Source organism: Schistocerca gregaria, chromosome 3, assembly GCF_023897955.1.
Source record: "Schistocerca gregaria isolate iqSchGreg1 chromosome 3, iqSchGreg1.2, whole genome shotgun sequence".
Lineage (NCBI taxonomy): Eukaryota > Metazoa > Arthropoda > Insecta > Orthoptera > Acrididae > Schistocerca > Schistocerca gregaria.
This window is the reverse complement of record NC_064922.1, coordinates 906012382-906035626: the sequence shown is the minus strand read 5'-3', so window position 1 is coordinate 906035626 and position 23245 is coordinate 906012382. Positions and strand designations below refer to the sequence as shown.

The 23245-nt window shown below is 44.5% G+C and overlaps 1 protein-coding gene across 1 annotated transcript in view; it reads left to right on the top strand.

Moving 5' to 3' along the window:
• The first annotated feature begins 9373 nt into the window (after positions 1-9373).
• The window catches only part of LOC126355669 (frizzled-5-like), a 1025468-nt gene continuing 1011596 nt past the window's right edge, over positions 9374-23245 (top strand). Inside the window, exon 1 of the mRNA XM_050006033.1 lies at positions 9374-9595. The gene's annotated coding sequence lies outside the window, so the exon portion shown is untranslated. The remainder of the gene's footprint in view (positions 9596-23245) is intronic.

Here is a 23245-nt window from a genome sequence, read left to right as displayed (position 1 = left end):
AAATTCTGCCGAATTCTCTCAAAGATCCCTGGTGCCCGTTGTACCCAGAGACAGGCAGCTTGGATGCTAGCGAGGGGGCTTCATCCGCTTCTACTGGGGTTTCACACACCAACGTCTTGACATAACTCTAGAGGAGAATGCCCAGAAATGTGAGAGCCAGCGATTGCGCTGGACATGGGGCAGGACTTACCCTTCCAATCCATGGAAGTGGGCTGATGCACTGTAGTGTTGAAACCACATCCTTTCGTGAACAAGGGGTACAGTCTCCAAGCAGTGTGGGAGCATATGACACTGGAACACCAAGTAACGTGGAGCAGCCAAATCGGGAAGAACCAAATAAGGTCCTGTTAGGTGACCCTGGACAGTGCCCGCCCATACCTACAGAGAACCGTTGTTGGTGGCTATCGATGTGGGTGGCATAGGACTGTGCCCACTCTGGACAAGGCTGTTGCTGCTGCTGAAAACACCATCACAGGTGAATGAGGCTTCATCTATGAACAATAAAAACTGTACGAAGCTCAGAGCTACAGTTCAAAAATGGTTCAAATGGCTCTGAGCACTATGGGACTCAACTGCTGAGGTCATCAGTCCCCTAGAACTTAGAACTACTTAAACCTAACTAACCTAAGGACATCACACACATCCATGCCCGAGGCAGGATTCGAACCTGTCGCACGGTTCCGGACTGCGCGCCTAGAACCGCGAGACCACCGCGGCCGGCCAGAGCTACAGTGCTGTGGTGGATAGTCCGTTGACAGGAGTGAATATGGGGCTCAAAATTCGTTGGTCCCAGTGCCTGCACACATTCTTTATCATATAGGTGTAATACCTACTCCACACTGTACTTTACGGACTGTGCATTTCATGGACAAGTTGACGGGTGCTTATTGCTGGGTGTTCGACCACACAATCCAACATCTCCTCAAAGTCTAGTGTACGGACATGTCTTTGGCGTGAACACTGGCCACCTGTTTGTGGTGTAAACGACCCCGTCTCTCGTAAGCTGGTATCCATGGAGATAAACTTCTTCCATGCCTGTTTCAAAAGCATTCTCTATACATTCATGCAGCTTTATGGGCACTACATCGTTCTGCAGTATACATTAAATGCATGCCTATGCTTCATGCACAGTATACCTAACACACTTCACCATGGACACATCACATGCTGAATGATGCAATGGAAACTGGTACCAGGAATGGTGGTATGCGTGTGGCACAGTTTAATGCACCAGTGCGATGCATGTGGTCGTCATAAGACATACGTGTTATGAGCTAAGCTGTGTGCAGTATGTCTGTCTGGTGGTCAGGAGTACACAGTTTATCACCATCTGCCCTTTCCAGCGTACGACAGACACCCAGGACTTCAGCGAGAGTGCGGCAGAACTGGATGCGCAATTGCAGTACATGCACTGAAACTGAAGGTTGTCGCTTTGAGCACAGTTACTTTGAGCCACATGGCTGTTATGTGGCGTACTCTGTGCATGTTCATAACACAATTAGTAAGCATTTCTGACCATTGGTTCCCTGTCTCTATACGACTGGTTGTGGACCCACTACAACTGTTTCGATTTGACCCAAATGGTTTGAGACACCATGGATACAGCGCCATGGTCCAAATAATGATACTGAAGGCCTTATGAGTAGAAACATACTCATGTTTAAGACATCGTTTCTTTCAATGTTGCAAATACACCACTGTGTCGCTCTGTTCCGCAATAAATAAATAAATAAATGTTCAAATGTGTGTGAAATCTTAAGGGACTTAACTGCTAAGGTCATCAGTCGCTAAGCTTACACAGTACTTAACGTAAAGTATCCTAAGGACAAACACACACAAACACACACATGCCCGAGGGAGGACTCGAACCTCCAGCGGGACCTGCCGCACAGTCCATGACAGCAGCGCCTGAGACCGCTCGGCTAATCCCGCGCGGCGCTCTCTTCCTGCTCAGACCTATCTATGTATTCTATGAAAGTTCGTAGGTGACGCCATAGTGTGACTACCAGTGTTCAATTACTGTGCGAGTTCTCAGGTACCTGGTCCACCGTAATTACAACAGACAGACGTCTGCAAGACAAAGTCGCCGTTCTGCTAAAGATTGCCATTTAAGTACCCTGAGAATCTATGGCGCTACAGTACGGGCTTTACTATCCTGTCACACGTATAGCAGCGCAAATTCTGAATCAGTGCTGTCACACCTACTTGCAGTTCTCCAGAAGTGCTCCTGTTAGCATCTTGCATATTGTATCCTTCAGAGTTTCCACGGTATTCCCAGAAATCTTACAAAAAAAAAAGTGTTTTTCATTTGCTTTTTATGTTGCTAATTTTACGTGTTTGTCTCCTCTCGCATAGCTTCTTATGTACTGCAACCATGTAACGAACGCCACAATTTTACCACTGATTCTATAATTCGACTTAAAGGGTGCTTCCTCCTTCTTTGGTGCATTATTCTGCATTTATCCTACACATTCAAACTGAGTTTCCAATTGATACACCAAATGGAAGTACTATCGAAGTAGTTCTGCGATTCCACACTCCATCATCGACTGACGATACTTTCCTGTTCGCACAACCATCGTCAGCGAACAATCTGACAGTGTTGATGACCAAATCTGGAAAAGTGATTATGTACATTAAGAAAATTAGCTGTTCTATTACGCCTCTTTGGCGAATATTCTATGTTATTCTCGTTTCTGTTGAATGCTCTGTGTGGAGTTTAACGTACTGGTTTCTAGCAATCAGAAATTACGAGCGTGTTTTTTAAATAAGTACCGTTTTGAAATTTAAAAAAAGGCATGCTAAGATATCTCAATAATTTTATTTTTACATGAAAGCCTGTAGCCTGTACCTTAATCTACTTTTCTATATAATTTCCGTCTATATTGAGGCACTTGTCATAACGTTGTACCACTTTTTGAATACCCTCCTCACAGAAGTTTGCCGCCTGACTTGTTAAACACTGCATCACCACTGTTTTGACTTCGTCATCGTCTTGAAGACGCTGACCGCCCAGGTGTTTCTTCAAGTGCAGGAACAGATGGTAGTAACTGGGCGCAAGATCGAGTCTGTACGGAGGATGATCTAGAGTTTCCCATCGAAAAGATGTGATGAGATCTTTGGTCTGATTCGCCACATGCGGACGGACATTGTCTTGCAGCAAAACGATGCTCTTGCTCAACTTCCATGGACTGTTGTTTGATTCTGGTGTGACGTAGACCACGCATGTTTCATCATCCGTAACAATTTGGCTTGAGAAATCATCACCGTCGTTTTGGTACCGCTCAAGGAAAGTCAGTGTACTGTCTAAACATTTGGTTTTGTGCATATCCGTCGATATTTCCGGTACCCAACGTGAGCACAATTTTTGGTAATTCAAGTGCTCGGTCACAGTGCCATACAAAACACTACGAGAAACATTAGGAAAGTCATCCCGCAAAAAGGAAATCGAACAGCGTCTGTTTTCTCTCACCTTATTGTCCTGGAGCAAACTTTCCTTACCGACAGAAGGACACCCACTCCGTTGCTCATCATGCACATTTGTGCGGCCATCTTTAATTGCTCTCACCCACTTTCTCCGTAAACTGCACAGATATCACGATGAATATCTATCGCTTTTAGGGCTTCAGCACTAAGAAATCTTATAAAAGTCCGTACTTCACACTCGGCGGGACTCACGATTATCGGAGGCATCTTAACACTCAGTACACAACGTAAACAAGGAAGAATCAGACTGTAATGGCGTCAGTGCGTAGATTAAGGTACAGGCTTTCATGTAGAAATAAAATTATTGAGATATCTTAGCACGTCTTTTTAAATTTCAAAACGGTACTTGATAAAAAACACCCTCGTAGTTTTAGCACATCACGTACCTGTGAAACCATGCATTACGATCATATCTTGATTATCGATTCACAATATGATGCTGTGTCGTACACCTAGCCGAAAGCTAAGAAGTCGGCATCTACCTGTTCACGTGTATCCACTCACTTGCTCAAAAACGTTTTACACCATCCTCGTGAGTTGCACAATTTGAATTTTTTTATGGGAAATCTCTTTCCCAATATTATTTTTACCTCAGGAAATCGAAGTAATGCAGGTAAAAGTTAAACTCAATTTTCAGTGCAGTTCTCTGTGGCACACTGTGCGAACGTGACCGTGTGGCGTGAGTATACTGTTCAGTGTGTTCACATTCCTCAAAGAATCATTCCAGATTTAACATGTGCACGAATTGCCATTTTTCAGTAGAAGCGTTGTCAGCACTGGAAGTTCCCCCCCCCACTAAATTTACGCACGCCGCAGCGATGTCGTTCGGACATTCAGCGCTATCGAGAGACACAAAACAATGAATATCTTGCAGGGGTCGCCCACGATCAACAACCCAGCTGGTGATCAGTGCATACAATCTGTGACCTGTAGGTTCGCCGAGAAGTTAACAGAACAATGCGTCGCCAAGCTGGAAGTACTTGGGAGAGCTGTGTCGAAAATGGTTCAAATGGCTCTGAGCACTATGGGACTTAACATCTGAGGTCATCAGTCCCGTAGACTTAGAACTACTAAGTCTACTGCTGCGACCGTAGCAGCAGCGTGGTTCCGAACTGAAGCGCCTAGAACCGCTAGGCCACAGCGGCCTGCCCAGCTGTGTCGACACACACACACACATATCGCAACTGTCTCACTCTATCAAACTTGCGTCTAGGCGTGTAGCAACCAGCACCGTAATACCGAAATACACGGAGAAGTACCGACGAGTGGAATTGCCTAATACACGATGATCGATCTAAAAGGATGTAAAGAAAGCTAAAAAATGTATTAAGTAGTTTGAAAGGTAGAAGTATGGACCAAAGCAAGAAAAAATGTCCAGTAAACACGGTCTCCGATAAGCATATCTGTACAGCTATTCAGTTTCGATATTCTACAACGCATCTCGTCTAGTGCAAGCTCTTTACTATGACGACCTCTAGAATTATGGAAACAAATGAGTAATTGCGAAGTTAAAACGACAGTGAAAAGCGTTTCATACACTGAAACTTCCTGGTAGATTAAAACTGTGTGCCGGACCGAGACTCCTGAATGAGTGCTAGTTCTACAAGTTTCGCAGGAGAGCTTCTGTAAAGTTTGGAAGGTAGGATACGAGGTACTGGTAGAAGTAAAGCTGTGAGGACGGGGCGTGAGTCGTGCTTGGGTCACATGGTAGAGCACTTGCTCGCGAAAGGCAAAGGTACCGAGTTTGAGTCTCGACACACAGTTTTAACCTGCCAAGAAGTTTTATATCAGCGCACACTCCGCTGCAAAGTGAAAATCGCATTCTGGTTTCATACACTTATCAAAACACAGAATGATTTCATTATAATTAACTGTATGCGCTGCGCTTACCCAAAACTGTGAATACGATTTACAGTAACAACACCAGCAGATAATTACTGCACGCCGTATCCGTGGACAATAAAAGAGGGATGTGTCATCTGTTTACTGAATTCTGTACGTCGTTGGCCATAGTAAAGAGCTGGCAGCAGAAGAGATGTGTTTTACAGTAGCGAAGATGAGAAAGTGCTCATACCTCTTAAAGTATGCATTTGACGCGGAGAACACCGCAAATGGCATAATCCGATTTTCCGGGAACTTGGCTCAGTAGAAGAGGAGTCAAAGTAAGCGAACACGTGACTCTCAGCTTATCCGCAGATACTGTTTTTGAGGAAACGACAGTCAGATTTTTCGAAATATTTTGGAGGTACTCTGTCTGCCTCTTACCTGGGAATATCCTCAGACGAAATGGCACCACAGTGGGTAGCTTTGCGGCTTCTTAATTCTGCACACCGTGTTGGAAACCTGTTTATCACTTTTATTTTAGTTTTTCATTTATATACCAATGTCTGTAGAAAATTACTACAAGAATGTTTTCCAGTGTATATTGGCATGAAGTCCTTGTTCGTCAACTAATTGCATATAAGATGAATAGATTTTAAAAGAATGCAAAAATTATTTGAAATCGCTTTCAGTGAAATTTCTGTAGTGTATCTTTATTCATAATCAATTACAAGCTTCAGTTTTTTTGAAAAGTGATCCGTTATGCATGATCTGCAGCGAAGTTATAGCGAATGCGCGAAATCTTCACCATCGTTAACGACGCTTCTTCCCCGGGTGAAATCCATACAAATAAAGGTCACTGTGGCAAACTTCACGTGAAGCTTCTGGTATTTGGAATATGTGCGTTTCGGATGTTTCTATGATCAGTGCCATACAAGGCAAAGCACCATACCTTCTTGAAGAACAAATATATGAATAAAATATAATAACTAACATGGGTGTGAGACATCAAAAATAAAAATTTAAAAACATTGTAGCGCGAAACATACCACACACACATATATTAAGTAATAGATGTGTGACTGAGAAGTGTGATCATGTGATGTATCTGACCCCAGGAATGTGTCAATAAAGTTTCCCCTTCCTGGGACAATGAATTCACGGTGTTCTTATTTCAATTTCCAGGAGTGTATTCCGCCAACTGTAGTACGGGTACTTCCGTTCTCTGAGACTGGGGGCGCGGATGAGTTGCAACTTGGTGTAGACCGTCTTTGTCAACAACAAGCGCACAGGTGGCAAAGAGGCACCGGAAACAAAAAGAGCCCACTGTGGTAGAAGAGCGCTGGGATATTCGACTACGTTACTGGAGGGTCCAACAATTCCGCCACTGACCAACAGGTCGTTCTAAGAATGTTGTTGTTGTGGTCTCCAGTCCTGAGACTGGTTTGATGCAGCTCTCCATACTACTCTATCCTGTCCAAGCTTCATCATCTCCCAGTACTTACTGCAACCTACATCCTTCTGAATCTGCTTAGTGTATTCATCTCTTGGTCTCCCTCTACGATTTTTACCCTCCACGCTTCCCTCCAATGCTAAATTTGTGATCCCTTCATGCCCCAGAACATGCCCTAACAACCGGTCCCTTCTTCTTGTCAAGTTGTGCCACGAAATCCTCTCCTCCCCAATTCTATTCAATACCTCCTTATTAGTTATGTGATCTACCCATCTAATCTTCAGCATTCTTCTGTAGCACCACATTTCGAAAGCTTCTATTCTCTTCTTTTCCAAACTATTTATCGTCCATGTTTCACTTCCATACATGGCTACACTCCATACAAATACTTTCAGAAACGACTTTCTGACACTTAAATCTATACTCGATGTTAACAAATTTCTCTTTTTCAGAAACGCTTTCCTTGCCATTTCCAGACTACATTTTATATCCTCTCTGAGGTTCTGAGAATATCCCAGAGTAAAAGATAAATAAAGTAACTAGAAAACACTTCGAAAACTTCCAGCGTCGTTTCTTTCAGAAACGGTCAAATATGTATGGATAAGACTCGACACGTGTTGGCTTATTTTGACTTCTCTTCCACTGAGAGGAGTTCCTGGGAAATCGGGTGATGACACTTGCTGGTTTTTCCCGTGAGACGATGTTTACTGCACATTTTTAAATCTTATTTTATTGGTTACTAACCCTTCCCAAAAATGTGGAATACTTTTTTTTACGCCCGTTACAGGTAAATGCACAACAGTAAAATGATGTTAATAATAATTTATTCTTGTAAGTGCAGTGAAAACTGAAAAGTGGAAAAGGGCACTTTTCACTGAGAACTCAGCATGTGAAGCAGAGATCAATGCCAGAATACAAGCAGGAAACCGATCTTAACATACCCTAGCACAACAGCTTTGGTCCAAATGTCGCTCCAGACAGTTCAAGATTCGACTGTACTAAACCCTGATCCAGCCTGTTGTTCCATATGGCTGTGAGACATGGAGTATCCGGAAACAGGACTTCCATAAGTTCCTTGTTTTTGAGAGAAAAGTGCTTCGGAAGATCTTCGGTCTGGTTCTGGATGCAGATACAGGGGAATGGAGGATCAGATACAACCAAGAGATTGAGGAACTATACCAGCAGCCCAACATAGCAGGAACGAATGCAGTCGGCCAGCCATGCAGCGGATAGACACTTGGTGCAGGGAGTGGCAACTGACCCTTAACATAGACAAATGTAATGTATTGCGAATACATAGAAAGAAGGATCCTTTATTGTATGATTATATGATAGCGGAACAAACACTGGCAGCAGTTACTTCTGTAAAATATCTGGGAGTATGCCTGCGGAATGATTTGAAGTGGAATGATCACATAAAATTAATTGTTGGTAAGGCGGGTACCAGGTTGAGATTCATTGGGAGTGTCCTTAGAAAATGTAGTCCATCAACAAAGGAGGTGGCTTACAAAACACTCGTTCGACCTATACTCGAGTATTGCTCATCAGTGTGGGATCCGTACCAGGTCGGGTTGACAGAGGAGATAGAGAAGATCCAATGAAGAGCGGCGTGTTTCGTCACAGTGTTATTTGGTAACCGTGATAGAATTACGGAGATGTTTAGCAAACTCAAGTGGCAGACTCTGCAAGAGAGGCGCTCTGCATCGCGATGTAGCCTGCTCGCCAGGTTTCGAGAGGGTGCGTTTCTGGACGAGGTATCGGATATATTGCTTCCCCCTACTTATACCTCCCGAGGAGATCACGAATGTAAAATTAGCGAGATTCGAGCGCGCACGGAGGCTTTCAGACAGTCGTTCTTTCTGCGAACCATACGCGACTGGAACAGAAAAGGGAGGTAATGACAGTGGCACGTAAAGTGCCCTCCGCCACACACCATTGGGTGGCTTGCGGAGTATACATGTAGATGTAGATGTATCCCGGATGGAGGATCACAGATGGCCTCGGAAGATCCTGGATTTCACACCTACAGGAAAGACCGCCAGGGAGACCCAAGACGCGTTGGATGAATGCACTCCATGAAGATTTACACCAAGTGTCACTAGATGTGGACGAATAGTGGATAGCGGCAATGGACTGAATACAGTGGAGGAGGAAATTTGTAGATGCGTGCGGTCCACTGGGCCTGATCACGTAGTAGTAGCTGTAAGTGTAGTAACTGTAAGTACTGATTCCTTAGCCCCTTCATCCGTGAAGAGACTGACACTGGACAGTGTTTTCACCCTGTAGATGCCAGCTTGCGTTGGAGGATACTGTAGGCTGTGCGCGCCGAAACTAGACAAGCGCCACGCGAGACCGTTCAGCTGTTGTGGGGTGGGGTGGGGTGGGGCGGCCCCGATGACGCGGCGCTAGACGGCGTCCCGGGCCGCGCGTCTGTCGGGCTGGGCGCAGCGCGCATGCGCGCCCTTGGCGTCCCGCGCCGCCCGTGTTGTGTCGCGGAGCGGCGAGGGCTGGCTGTGCCGGGTGGCGAGCCGCTATCGACCGGCGCGCAGTGGACGCCGGCGGCTCGCAGCGACACACGGCGCATCCAGCACAGAGCGCACACCGGCCAGGCTCTAGGCGACGCGCAGCAGCCGGCGCGAGACCGCGGTGAGTACGGCACGCTCTGTCTAGGCAGCTCGCTACAGCGGGACCCGAGCTGGCTACTGCGTCAGCTGCCCGTGTCGTCGCTGTCTGCGACACAGCTGAGAACAGTAGCTGCGCGGGCGCGGACAGAGCCAAGACGAGGCGTTGCTGCGCGCAGCCTGACCGGTCGTAGATTACTGTCAGTACTACTCGGTATGTATCAGCGGCCGCCAGTTAATTTCCGGTAGTCTGCTTCCGGACATACCATGATACTAGAAAACTACTCCTTCATAAACAACATAGAAACGTGTGCTCATGTGTTCAGGAAAAGTAAAAATTTAGCGACTGAAGTATACTGTAATGAAATCTTTGCATTTCATATTTTATGCCTCACAATATACTGGGTGATCAAAAAGTCAGTATAAATTTGAAAACTTCATAAACCACGGAATAATGCAGATAGAGAGGAAGAAATTGACACACATGCTTGGGATGAAATGGGGTTTTATTAGAACAAAAAAAAAAAGTACTGCTAGGCGCGTTGAAGATCTCTTGCACGTGTCGTTTGGTGATCATCGTGTGCTCAGCCGTCACTTTCGTCATGCTTGGCCTCTCAGGTCGCCAGACCTCAGTCCGTGCGATTATTGGCTTTGGGGTTACCTGAAGTCACAAGTGTATCGTGATCGAACAGACATCTCTAGGGATGCTGAAAGACAACATCCGACGCCAATGCCTCACCGTAACTCCGGACATGCTTTGCAGTGCTGTTCACAACATTATTCCTCGACTACAGCTATTGTTCAGGAATGATGGTCAACATATTGAGCATTTCCTGTAAAGGACATCATCTTTGCTTTGTCTTACTTTGTTATGCTAATTATTCCTACTCTGATCAGATGAAGCACCATCTGTCGGACACTTTTTAAACGTTTGTATTTTTTTTGGTTCTAATACAACCCCATGTCATTCCAAGCATGTGTGTCAATTTGTCGGGACTGCTACGGTCGCAGGTTCGAATCCTGCCTCGGGCATGCATGTGTGTGATGTCCTTAGGTTAGGTTTAAGTAGTTCTAAGTTCTACAGGACCGATGACCTAACATGTTAAGCCCCATACTGCTGAGAGCCATTTCAACATTTTTTTGGTGTCAATTTGTACCTCTTTATCTGCATTACTCTGTGATTTATTCAGTTTTCAAATTTATACTGACTTTCTGATCACCCGGTAGTTACAGAGTAAAACCGAAAAGAATCCAACAACACCAACCTTCTTAAATTGAATCACTTGAGGATTATTTTTAATTTGCTATTAACTCTACGAATTACATTTGTTTTGAAGAGAAGCATTGTACACGAATTTGATTGATGACAGACTCGTTTCAGTTGCAAATGTCCAGTTCATTTCTCAGTTCAGTTTTCTCCCACGAAGCATCTCCTGTTCAGCTAAAAGCGACTTTATAATTTGCAGAAAAAACACCGATTTCTGGACCTGATCAGTGCCGTAACTAGCGTGGCTGTCGGCAGATTTAATTTTAAACAAGCGGTTCGCCCCTCAACCAGTTTTGAATAAATCGCTGCCGCTCGCCCACCAGGTGCAAGAATCCTCCCCATCCCTCGGGCTGAAAGTACTTGGTGGCGTCTCACGCCTCGTTTGACACTGCCTGTCTAGTGGAGACGCTCCTTACTTCGGCTGTGCTCGGATCTGTGGCGCCGAAGTGGAAACACCGCGCGAGTGCGCCACTGCTTCACAGTGCTTAGTCTGCTTCATGAATCTATCAACAGCTCCGAAGTACCGGCCCGGCGTTTCTCTGTAATTACTCTGTCACAGTACGCAGCTACTGACGTATTGACAGGCTCCCCAAAGCTGCATAATTATCATCTAAATCGCCTGGCAGAGGTTGCTTCTGACTGTAGGTCGTTGTAAGGTCCATTCCAGCTCCATAGACAGATGAACGTAATGCTCGTTTATATACACTCCAGGCGTAACACCTATTTCATTTCCTGAACGGCTCAATATATCGGACAGTAAGCGCGGGGCTCGTAATTTCATTATTTAGCTAATATACCTAACCCGTGTTTCATTCAAGATACTGCAGCACATATAGTTTTTTTTAACTTTGTAACTTTGAGAAGCATTTGAAAAGACGAATACTGCGATGTAACGCTTGTTAATGTTGACGTTGAACCCTCTCGCGAAAGTATCTGAGTAGTCTCCTCAAATTAAGAGGCAAAGTGACTGCAATCAACTATTAAAGTGTAAACACAGCTGAGCGGGTCTCTCATTCTATGCTGCGTCATCCTCGCAGAACTTCAGTTAATGCACTGAAATCAATCTAATAACATAAGGTAACGAAATGTAAACCCTTTGCTTAGAGAGCTGTATCTCGACAGACCACCGCTTACTTTCAACAAATATTCTTTGTAAGAGGCCGGTATGATTACTGTAGAAAAATAGAATTCAAGCATGGGCTGCAAATACGCAATTAAGCTCTATGTCAAATGCGCGTACGAAAATATGTTACAAGAAATGTTAATCTGTCAATTTTTACCACAGTAATTTTCGTATTTCGTGACCACAGAAGCTACAATTTGGTGTTTGAATCACGACTTTCACAATAACTCACGTGTGGATGTTATTACTTAAATGAAAATGTGAGTAATATAGACATTCATCCCATCGAATTACCTTCAATGTGAAAATGAGGTTTAGTAGAATGGACAAAGTAGTACAGTGCCTGTAATACTTTCATAACATTTATCGTCAAATGAGTTTTATCTTAAGTACTAATATTTATTAAGTATTGATTCAGTCTCACTGACAACTTCGATTGTGAACTAACTGCCACACATAATAATATGTTGTATTGCAGAACCAACGCCCCCAACAACTTTCATTTGCGTCAGTGCGCAAACATGAAATAAGATCATTTTGCCTGATAAACATGTTTATACTTTTATATATTCCAGGAGGAGAGAGAGAGAGAGAGAGAGAGAGAGAGAGAGAGAGAGAGAGATTAACAAAATTAAAGAATTGTTTACAAATGTGAAATTTTCTCGGCCGTCCAATAGCATGGCATAAGTCAGATATTAACTTAGTTTTTCATGTAATCCTCTTTCAGGTTAACACACTTTCACCAAGGTTTTTCCAGTCTGAAAATATCCTCCTCGCAATATGATTATGGAAGGTGTATAAAACGTTCGTCTACAGCCGCCATAATCTCTTCATTCGAATTGAAACGTTTTCCAGCTAAAAGTTTCTTTAAATTTAGGTATGGTTGGTAGTAAGAGGCTGCTAGATCTGGTAAACAGTGCAAAAGATCCAGCTTCGAATCGCCACTTTTTGAATGAGAAAAGTGTTTTTGTGGGGAGCTGCATTATCTTTACGTAGAAAGTCTCTTTTTTATCTATGAAATCCAGGCCCTTTCTCAAGTTTTTTTTATTCGTCATGCTTGGTCGAGGAGACTTGATAATATTCCCCAGCTATTATTTTACCTTTCGAAAGGTAATTAAAAACTCTAACTTCTCAGGAAACGTTGTACATTTGCTTTCCGGCGATTGAAAGACTTCACCTTTATTGATACAGTCACTGGCTTCCACCGACTACATGACTGCTGTTTCGTCTCTGGAGTGAACTGATGTGGACTCGTGTCTTACCTAAAGAAACACATATAAAATGTGTGATACCCATCTTGCACAACGGTTTAAGGAAGCCCATCACTTTCATCACCCACAAGAAAAGTATGACCAAATTTGAATTTAGTCGTCCATAACGTACCTAATGGATATTAAGGCGAAAACTTACTTTAAGCTTTCAACAACTTTTGATTAATTTCCTGTGGTGATTCACCATTAAAAGCAAAAAATTACCGTTAATCCATCTGAACCAAACATACACCATGCGAGTACTTTAAAAACCGTATGAACGGAACTGTCCCGTAGAGAAAGTTGACGCTTGACATATGTTACTGTGCAACACGTTCCAACACAATAATGTACAACTTTTGTTTATTCAATTCGATCTCTGTGTCAGCGTGAGAACTCGGCTACAACCACGAGAGCGTCTGACAACAGAAACTGGTTCGATGACAAAAGTTTTCACTTTGATCTTACAAATCTGTTATTTACAACTTACCTCGATTGTGCTGCTTCTAATTTGTTTTCCTGCCATATTGTAGTTGTCTAAAGTAATATAAGGTGTGGCAAAATATACTGTCTGATTTAAAGTTGGAATAAAAACTGGCGGATCAAAAGAAAGAAAATGTATTAAAATGAATTATATCTGCGGAGCGAGGAGTTTTGCCTACTCGTTTTGCCTTAGCAAAAGATAAATGAAGACAAGGAGGGCTGAATAGGGCAATGAATACAAGCAACCGACATTAAATTGGTGAAAATTGTAATCTATAACCAATTCCAAACATGTAACGGACGGGTGAAGAACGTGCTTACGCTGATAAAACGGTTATTCCGTTGTCGCTGTCCAGCGTGCTTTCCGTAGACGCTTCCGTGTACCTGCATGTGGAGCAGTTACAGATTGGATATCAAAGTTAAGAGCAAGCGACGACATGGTTAAAAAAAGAGGATAAAGGACACCATGCGCCAGAACTACTGAAAAGATTACCTCAGTGAGGCGTTAATTTCAGCAGTCTGCAAAGAGATCCGCTCTAAAACACGCTGGAGCTTTTCAGGTATCTGATCGGAGAGGGGTCGAAATTTGCAACAGGACTTGCGATATTATCCGTACAAGATGGTCGTTATTCAACAATTGCTTGAACGTGATTGTGATGGCCCTGTGACGTCATGTAGAAACATCCCTGAAAATGTTCCTAAAGATGTTTCAATCCTTTTCGGTGCTGAAGCACATTTTCACTAATCAGGGTGCATTCATTGTCATAACCTTCGTGAACATCATGAGAAACCACTGCATAACGGCTGTGTTACTGTACGGTGCGCGGTTCTAGGAGTCCTACTTTTTTTTGAAGAGGGACCTGTCGAAGACGCTCTCACGTGATCAACATTTTTTACACCAAGAATGACTGCGCTGCAGACTGAGCAGGTATGGTTTCAGCAGCCACCGCTCCCAGAGGCCAGATTTCTGCCCAAGTGCCGAGACAAATGTCTGCTGGACGCTTGATTTCGTGATGTGGCGGCCTCCTGCGGCCAGGACGCCCACCCTGAGATTTTTGTCTGTGGTGGCATCTTAAGGCCGAGGTGTTTAAACATCGGCAGAAGCCTTGTCCAGCCCTAAGAAATGCAGTATAGGAAGAAAAGTGGTCTCATTCATCAAGAAATGGTCGATGCAGTGATGCAGAATTTTCGAACTCACATCAACAAAGCACAGCTAGTAAAGGACACCACTTAAGCGACAAATTGTTTAATAAATGAAATAATGCCTCTCCACAGTTATCGTTCATGTTAATACAGTTTATTTATTTTGATCCATCTCTTTTTTATTTGAACTTTTAACTAGGGAGGATAGAATACCACACGCTGTGCACTTCCTAGTAGAGAAGTAGCAATTGAAAAGATCATCATTTCATAATGACTGAACTCAAGTGTACTCGTTCAAATTCTCTTTACACGTATACGTTCAATATCCAGTTTCTTATACAGTTAATTTATATTGTCGTGATTAGCTAAAACAGATTTTCATTTGAACTCTCCTTACATGTACACACCAGTAACAACCTGTTAGTTCTGGAATCAAAGAATATTAAACAAACTCACGTTCGCTGAAGGTCATATTTTTCTGCATTGGTTTCTTTCATCACTAATATCAACTTACGGATTTATGTGATAACATTGTGTTTATAATAATTCAAATAATAAGAACCAAAGCGATCTCTTGTCGGAGTCATTCATTTCATTGGCGACTGGGAGGTTTGTATTTCTTGCGAACAGCTTGTAGGCGCTACAGTCTGGAGCGGTCGCAGGTTCGAATCCTGCCTCGGGCATGGATGTGTGTGACGCCCTTAGCTCAGTTAGGTTTAATTAGCTCTAAGTTCTAGGCGACTGATGACTTCAGAAGTTAAGTCGTATAGTGCTCAGAGCCATTTGAACCATTTGAACGAACAGGCCGGCCGCGGTGGTCTCGCGGTTCTAGGCGCGCAGTCCGGAACCGTGCGTCTGCTACGGTCGCAGGTTCGAATCCTGCCTCGGGCATGGATGTGTGTGATGTCCTTAGGTTAGTTAGGTTTAAGTAGTTCTAAGTTCTAGGGGACTAATGACCACAGCAGTTGAGTCCCATAGTGCTCAGAGCCATTTGAACCATTTTTTGAACGAACAGCTTGTAAATGAAGATCCAGCTTCTAATATCTTTGATGCAACCTGATTTGAGGCAATACTTTAACTGAAATGAGAAGTCCGGGTCTTTGCCATTGTACTCAGCACGTTACACAGATGGAGAAAATGGTGTCGTAACTATTCATGAAAGAGGACATGAATTTTTATTAATTCGTCTCTGATAAGTAGACTTTGGGTGAAACCATGCTATGTGGTATCTGTGTTACAGACATAGGAGTCATTATGAAGTGTTTTTAAATTACCTCTGAAATTCAGGCAATCGGTAACCGCAATTATGTATTAAAGAGCAAGTTTAATTATAACGTGAGTATATGAAGACAGTATCTGTTGTCGAAAGACGAGATACCATTGACGACCGTGCAGCTTCTCTAGAATAAATGATAATTAATTGAAACCCTCAGCTGCCGGCAGGTGTTGTTGATTTACCTCGAAGGGAACACCTGAAAATGTGTGCCCCGACTGGAACTCGAACCTAAGATCCCCTGCTTACATGGCAGAGGCTCTGCTGAGATGCATAGAGCGTCTGCCACGTAAGCGGGAGATCGCGGACATTTTCAGCTGTCCCCATCGAGATATATCAACAACACCTGTCGGCAGCTGAGGGTTTCAATTAATTATCATTTAGAAACGTGAGTGGTATAATTATTCGAAAAGCAGCTAGACAGAAAAATGAGGCAGTCTATGGCAAAAGAACAGCCTAACATAAAAAGTCACGGTTATGTGCTTCGCAAGTACTAAGGTACTCCCTGCGAGAAGTCTGCCTCCGTGTCATATTTGGCACTTACTTGGGAGATCCAATATCCGCTAGAGCATATCAACACAGCGAAGGGTGATCATGGTATGCGAGATGTCGCAGTCTTATTTAATTCAATCTACGGCACTGCATTTAAATAGTACGTCAGATTCAGGCACGTGGATACGTGGACGTGCGTTTGGATGAACTTTGTAATTCGAAATTATCTACACTACCGTATCTTGACACAGCAGTGATGCAGTCACGTTTTTATAAGCGTACTTGATGTCTGAGTCTGTCGATGGTTCTGCATTTAGGATAATATGCTCAGAAGCTCCAATTCAAAATATTTAACTTCTGCATTCATGTGTTCTGATTTCGCCAAAGTAACAGCAGCCAGTAGTGACAACTCGACAGCTGCACGTGGCTGTTTCTACCAGCTATTAGTGAATATAAAGAAATTGTAGCATTGACTTGTAGACAAGAAAGCCATTGTAAAGTAATTTTATGGAAGCTACAACCTACTTTCTAATGAAACACATGAACTTCCCTTCTATATTAAGTCATATAAAATGTCAACAATTATAGTGAACCTTTTGTTTTGTGCTTTTTGTATTGGTGCATTCCCGGCCAGCTCGACGGCTACCACTGCAGTGTTCGCAAAGATAATTATTTCCACTTTCTCAAAACGAAACGGGAGGTTTCTCATATATAGCATGAACAGCAGTGCATCTAGTATATAATAGCGTTGCACACCATTGATGATTTGGTCGAAAACAGAAAATGATTCCTTGTCCTAACTGAGGGTGGTGCGAAACGTAACTCTGCTTCCTCTTACTCAAATATGAATAAACCAGTTTGTATTTGTACATTAAATTTAATTTGAATACTATATTTATTATATCACCCTACCAGATACAATTGATAGCGATAACGGCTGCGAGCTACAGCTATCTTGGATCGATGCCTGTAGTACATGGAGCGCAAGAAGGGTTTCAGTACCGATGCATTCTGCTGGGGACCAGGGGAAACACACTGGTGTCCAAAATTAAATCATCAGACTGCTATTTCGCCGACCTGTGTCTAATTGACGATGTAATCATACAAACTGTCAACAGATGTCGTTACGATCGTGTTCTGCACGGAAGATGGCAATCCGATCAACGGACAACCACGCCAGCAATGACGTGTGATCTCAAGATTATGACAACGATTCCAGCAGACAGGAAACGTGTCCAGGCGCTACAGTAAGGGACGTCCACAGTGTACAACAACACAGCAAGACCGATACCTCACCATCAGTGCCCGCAGACGGCCACGGAGTACTGCAGATAGCCTTGCTCGGGATCTTACCGCAGCCGCTGGAACAATTGTCTGCAGACATACAGTCTACAGACGACTGAAGAGACATGGTTTATTCGCCCAGATACCTGCAAGGTGCATTCCACTGACCCCAGGTCACAGGAAAGCCCGTAAATCCTGGTGCCAAGAACACAGTACATGGTCATTGGAACAGTGGTCTCAAGTTATGTTCACGGACGAATCTAAGTACAGTCTGAACAGCGATTATCGTTGGGCTTTCATCTGGCGTGAAACATGAACCAGACACCAACTCCTTAATGTCCTTGAAGGGACCTCTATGGAGGTCAAGGTTCGATAGTGTGGGGTGGGATTTTGATTGGTGCACGTACACCCCTGCATGACCTTGACAGAGGAACTGTAACAGGTCAGGTGTATCGGGACGTCATTTTCCATGAGTATGTACGCCTTTTCAGGGGTGCAGTGGGTGCCACCTTCCTCCTGATGGATGATAACACACGGCCCCACAGAACTGCCATTGTGGAGGAGTACCTTGAAACAGAAGATATCAGACGAATGGAGTGGCCTGCCTGTTCTCCAGACCTAAACCCCATCGATCACATCTGGAATGCTCTCGGTCTACGTATCGCTGCACGCCTTCAAACCCCTACGACACTTGAGGAGCTCCGACAGGCACTGTTCCAAGAATGGTAGGCTATATCCCGGAAGCTGCTCGACCACCTGATCCAGAGTATGCCAACCCGTTGTGTGGCCTTTGTACGTGTGCATGTTGATCGATCATGTCCTATACTGATGTCGGGGTACATGCGCAGGAAACAGTGGCGTTTTGTAGCACATGTGTTTCGGGACGGTTTTCTCAACTTATCATCAATACCGTGGACTTACAGATCTGTGTCGTGTGTGCTCCCTGTGTGCGTATGCTATTAGCGCCAGTTTTGTGTAGTGCCAGGTTGTATGGCACCACATTCTGCAATTATCCTCAGTTTATGAGCATGAGTGTACTTTAGCCTCACTTGTTTAAACTGCTTTGTGGCTTTAATTTTCGACACTAGTGTAGCTGGCTGCACGCCGCACTAAAGACAGCACGCTTTCGCCAGCTTTCAGCTGAGAAGTGCAGGCGGAAACGATAGCTATCTATAGAGCTGTGCCTTAGAGGAGTCTGCAAAACGTTGATTGGTTGATGTAGGCACGTAAAGCGGCTGCACCCACCCCTCTGCAACTATGAGGGCTTCTTACGCCGTCTCGACTGTAGCGCGAGCGCGGAATGGGCAGATCGCCAGCCGGCTGGCTTGGACTGGTTCCACCGGCAACCCAACAGGTGCTCCATCTACAACGTACCTGGCTCTGATAACCGACACTGCAATGGATTACGACTAGGACACGACCGCCTTGCAAGTACCGCTCCCGGATTTGGAAAATCAGCAACCCGTTAGGCCACCACCAAGTGGAACTGCTATGAGAAACAAAAAATTTCCGGCTGTCACTGCCAACATACGAAGCTCGCCAATGAGGAAAAACCGAGGGAAAAAATCAGTACCTGACCTCGACAGCTTTGTGTAGACGAGAACTGCTAGAGGAGCACGGTCATGAACCACTCTACCAACGGAAACTGTTAATTCATTTGAACTGCTCTCTGATCGCCAACAAGGCTCGGAATGCGTTTCTACAGCTCCAAAATCTGATCCACCACATGCATCTCTAGTACTCCAGTTTCAAGAGAACCACAGCCAGTTCGGTCACGGCCGACATTCATCCCCGTCCTTACCTAATCCGATGAGACCGCTGACGTCGCTGTTTGGTCTCTTCCTCCAACCAACCAACCACAGCCAGTTTCAATAACTTCTCTGAAGCTAGACAACCGCTGTATTCAGCATGAAGATTCTATTGTATTGTATGGAACTGGCCATATAGAAACTACGGATAGGCTTCGTCCCCGCCCACCGCCGCCCCACACCGAATCCAGGATTATTGTGCGGTTCGGTACCCAATCATTTCCTCCCGCTTAAGATTGTGGGGGGAGGGGGGAATTTGTTATTCTTTATTTTTGTGTGTATTACAGGGCAGTGTGTGAGACGTTTGTATTGACTTAATTTATTGGGGTTTTCTGTCTCTTCAGTGCATTGTCTTCTTAAGGTTGCTTGCTTTAACGGTCAAGCAGCGCAACGGTTCGCCTGTGACGTTCTCGAGGGCGATGTGGTGCTCCCAGGTTCAGGAGGAGGGGGTTGTTGGACGCTCGTGTCTTCTCAAAGAAGCGTTGTGCTATCTTCTGGTGTCGTTGGAGAACGTGGAGAAAGTGTTTGTGCAGCAATCGCCGACATAGCGTAATTGAGGCGGAATAAGAGACCGCTTGAAGATGGTTGGTAGATACCTTTAGAAGATATCACTGCATACTGCTGAAAATTTCTGTCAAGTGACACAGAAAGCGTCTTGTGTAACATGTAAAAGGTATACAACAAACACTGCCATACAGGCACAGCCGGCCGAGGTGGCCGAGCGGTTCTAGGTGCTATAGTCCCGAACCGCGCGACCGCTACGGTCGCAGGTTCGAATCCTGCCTCGGGCATGGATGTGTGTGGTGTCCTCAGGTTAGTCAGGTTTACGTAGTTCTAAGTTCTAGGGGACTGATGACCTCAGAAGTTAAGTCCCATAGTGCTCAGAGCCATTTGATTTCGACGCAGGCACAACCACTATGCTGGCGTGTCTGAACTTCGTGAAGCAGCCTCCAGACGGCACTTGCTGCTTCTGTGTCACTTTTTCCAGCGCGCCCTATACGTCTGCTAGCAGTGTGGGAAGCCGCCATAGGGAGCGCTTTCAACTTTGAACTACGTCACTTCCACATTTTATGGGCAGCCACGGAAATACTTCCTTCGACGGGCACCTAAAAACAGATGATGATGATGATGATTTATGGTGGAGGGCGCTAAACAGCTAGGTCATCACCGCCCTTGCATTAATGTTGTACCGAAGAAGATTTTCATAATCTATGGAAGGAGAGCAATAAACTGGAAAACTACGCTTGATCCCACCACAGGAAGGTTCAGAAAAGCCCGTAATAAAACCCCAGTGAGATACAGAGGGATAACTAAAGGAAATTATGTAGAAAATGCCTGTAAAGTTGCTGTTAAGAAAGGGAAAAATAAGCGTGGCTGGATGACGACTTAGAAATAATGTGACCCAGCCACTCTGTGACACATTAAGATTGCACACCAAGTATTTTGGGAAGAATTCCGAACACCGCACAAAATTATAAGACACGAACAACACTCGCTTCGTTATCAGTTAAAATAGAGGGAAGATCCTGTGGGACACCAGTTCAACCCTCAGGTCGTCATATAGAACACACTCGGTTAAAAGATGTCGTACTGACAGCTGTGTCCCGCTCCTCACGACGTAAGAGGAAGCCGCGTGTCAGTGGGCAATGTCGCACTCTAAGCCGGGTGAGGCTTACTTCTTAACACCGTCGCAAGCGGAAGGAGGTGATCCATGGTCGCACTGAAGTTTTGATGGAACGTAGTTTATTGTTCCTCACTTCCAGCCACTGGGACTCCCACCAAGACATGGCCTTCCTGGTCACAAATGAAGTGACAGCCCGCAGAGGGACTGAAAAGCGGGCAGGAGGAAGAAGGAAGCAAGCCTCATTAGCAGCAGCATCAGAGAGCTCCTTTCCATGGATGCCCTGGAACCCAGCAAAAAATGATATTCTTGTTTTGCCTGTGCAGGAGAAGGAGAGCGTTCTGCACTTGTTGCAGCATCCGATCTGCTGGAGGTCGCGCCGCAGAGTGTCAGACAGTTACGCAACAGCGGCTGGAACCTCTCAGTAAAGTATTGCCCTCCAACTTAACAGTCGCTAATTACGGAGTGGCTGCATAATTACATTCAGTTATAAGGACAGTATCATAGACTGCTCGGAGACAGCAATGTTATTTAGATGTCATTATACAGGGTGTCCCACATAAAACCGTTTCGCCTCACGTACCGGTTTATCATTTACAGTCGAATTGCTTGTGAAGTGGCACCACAGTATCCAATGTCGATTACACTCAATTTTATTGGAAATCTGAGTGCAGCTGCGTGTTTGTGCATCAGTTGTTGTGAGAAGCCTTTATTGTTGAGTTGTTACAGAAATGGTACAGTTTCCATTAGAACAGCGGATTAATATTGCGGAATGATACATACTGAAAGGCTCCATGAAGGCACGTAAAGAAATTTTTAAGGGAATTGTCCTGGTAGAAAACTTTCCACGACCAGCACTATTCAAGAAATGGAGGGCCGTAGGATTTGTTCAGAATGTGCAGAGGAGTAGGTGATCGACAGTTAGGACTCTGGCAGAATTCCCAGGTCCCCGTAAGTCGGTAAGGTTCTCGCAGCGGATTGGTGTGAATCATCGTATACTAAAAGGTCGCGTGGGTGCGGTGCAAGAGGTGAAATTTGAGGATCAGGTAAAAAGAGTTCATTTTTGTAACTGGTTGTCAACATCATTTGCTAACGGTTACTTGGAGCCCTTAGTAGACCCCTGTCGGATGAGACCTGGTTTCATTTGCTAGGTTATGAACTCCTAGAATGACATATAGTGGTCGCAGGACAACCAACATATTATGCGTAATGAAGCTCTCCACTCAGGGAAGAAAGAGTGTGGTGTGTGCTGTCCGGCATGTGCATTGTAGGCCCCACACTTTTCAATTACACCTGAAGCACTGCCACATATCTGGAGGTCTTTAACTCTTTCTATGCACGATTAACAGACGCACATAAGCTGTATGCAGTATTCCAACAAGATATAAGAGCATCCAACCGGCACACACCGCCGTCTTCCCTGAAGACAGACCTTCCAGTAGGCGCGTCTGCCCCCACTCCACGCTGCCCCCCCTCCCCCACCCTGCCCAACAATGTAACATCATGTTTTTTTTATTTTTTGGAGGCACACTAAAAAACAAAATGTATTCTGACAGTCCTCGCACAATAGACGATCTTAAACGTAACATTACTAGAGAACTTAACAACATCAGTTCTGCAGAATTACAGCGTGTTACTGGTATCGTCATCACACGAAGTCAGCTGTGCCTGGATGCCCATGGCTTCCTGAGGGATTTTGTATGCCACACCCTGTGCTAGTTGTAGCACAAGCGCCTTATACAGAAGTACCATTTTGTAAAATTTATTTCTTATTATGTTGCCACATTTCTGTTTTAGTGCACCCTGTCACACAAGCGTTAATTATCAAGCATTTAATGGCTATCTTACTCAACTGTAGCAATTTTTTGCTATCATGGATGTTTGGGTTGAATAAAGAGTAGCATTCAGTCACTAGATTCACAACATCTTGGAAATAAAAGCTAGCTTACTGTATCGACGCATCTTCGCCTGACAAAGTGGACCCTGATCACGTAAACGAAGAATCTGAAGTTCTGGACTTCTTTGTAAGAACGGTCGTAAAGCTCAAAACGCCGAAGACAAAACAGGTTATGCCCCTTTTTCTGGTTATTGCAACACAATCCGGTAAACAGAAAGCTTTT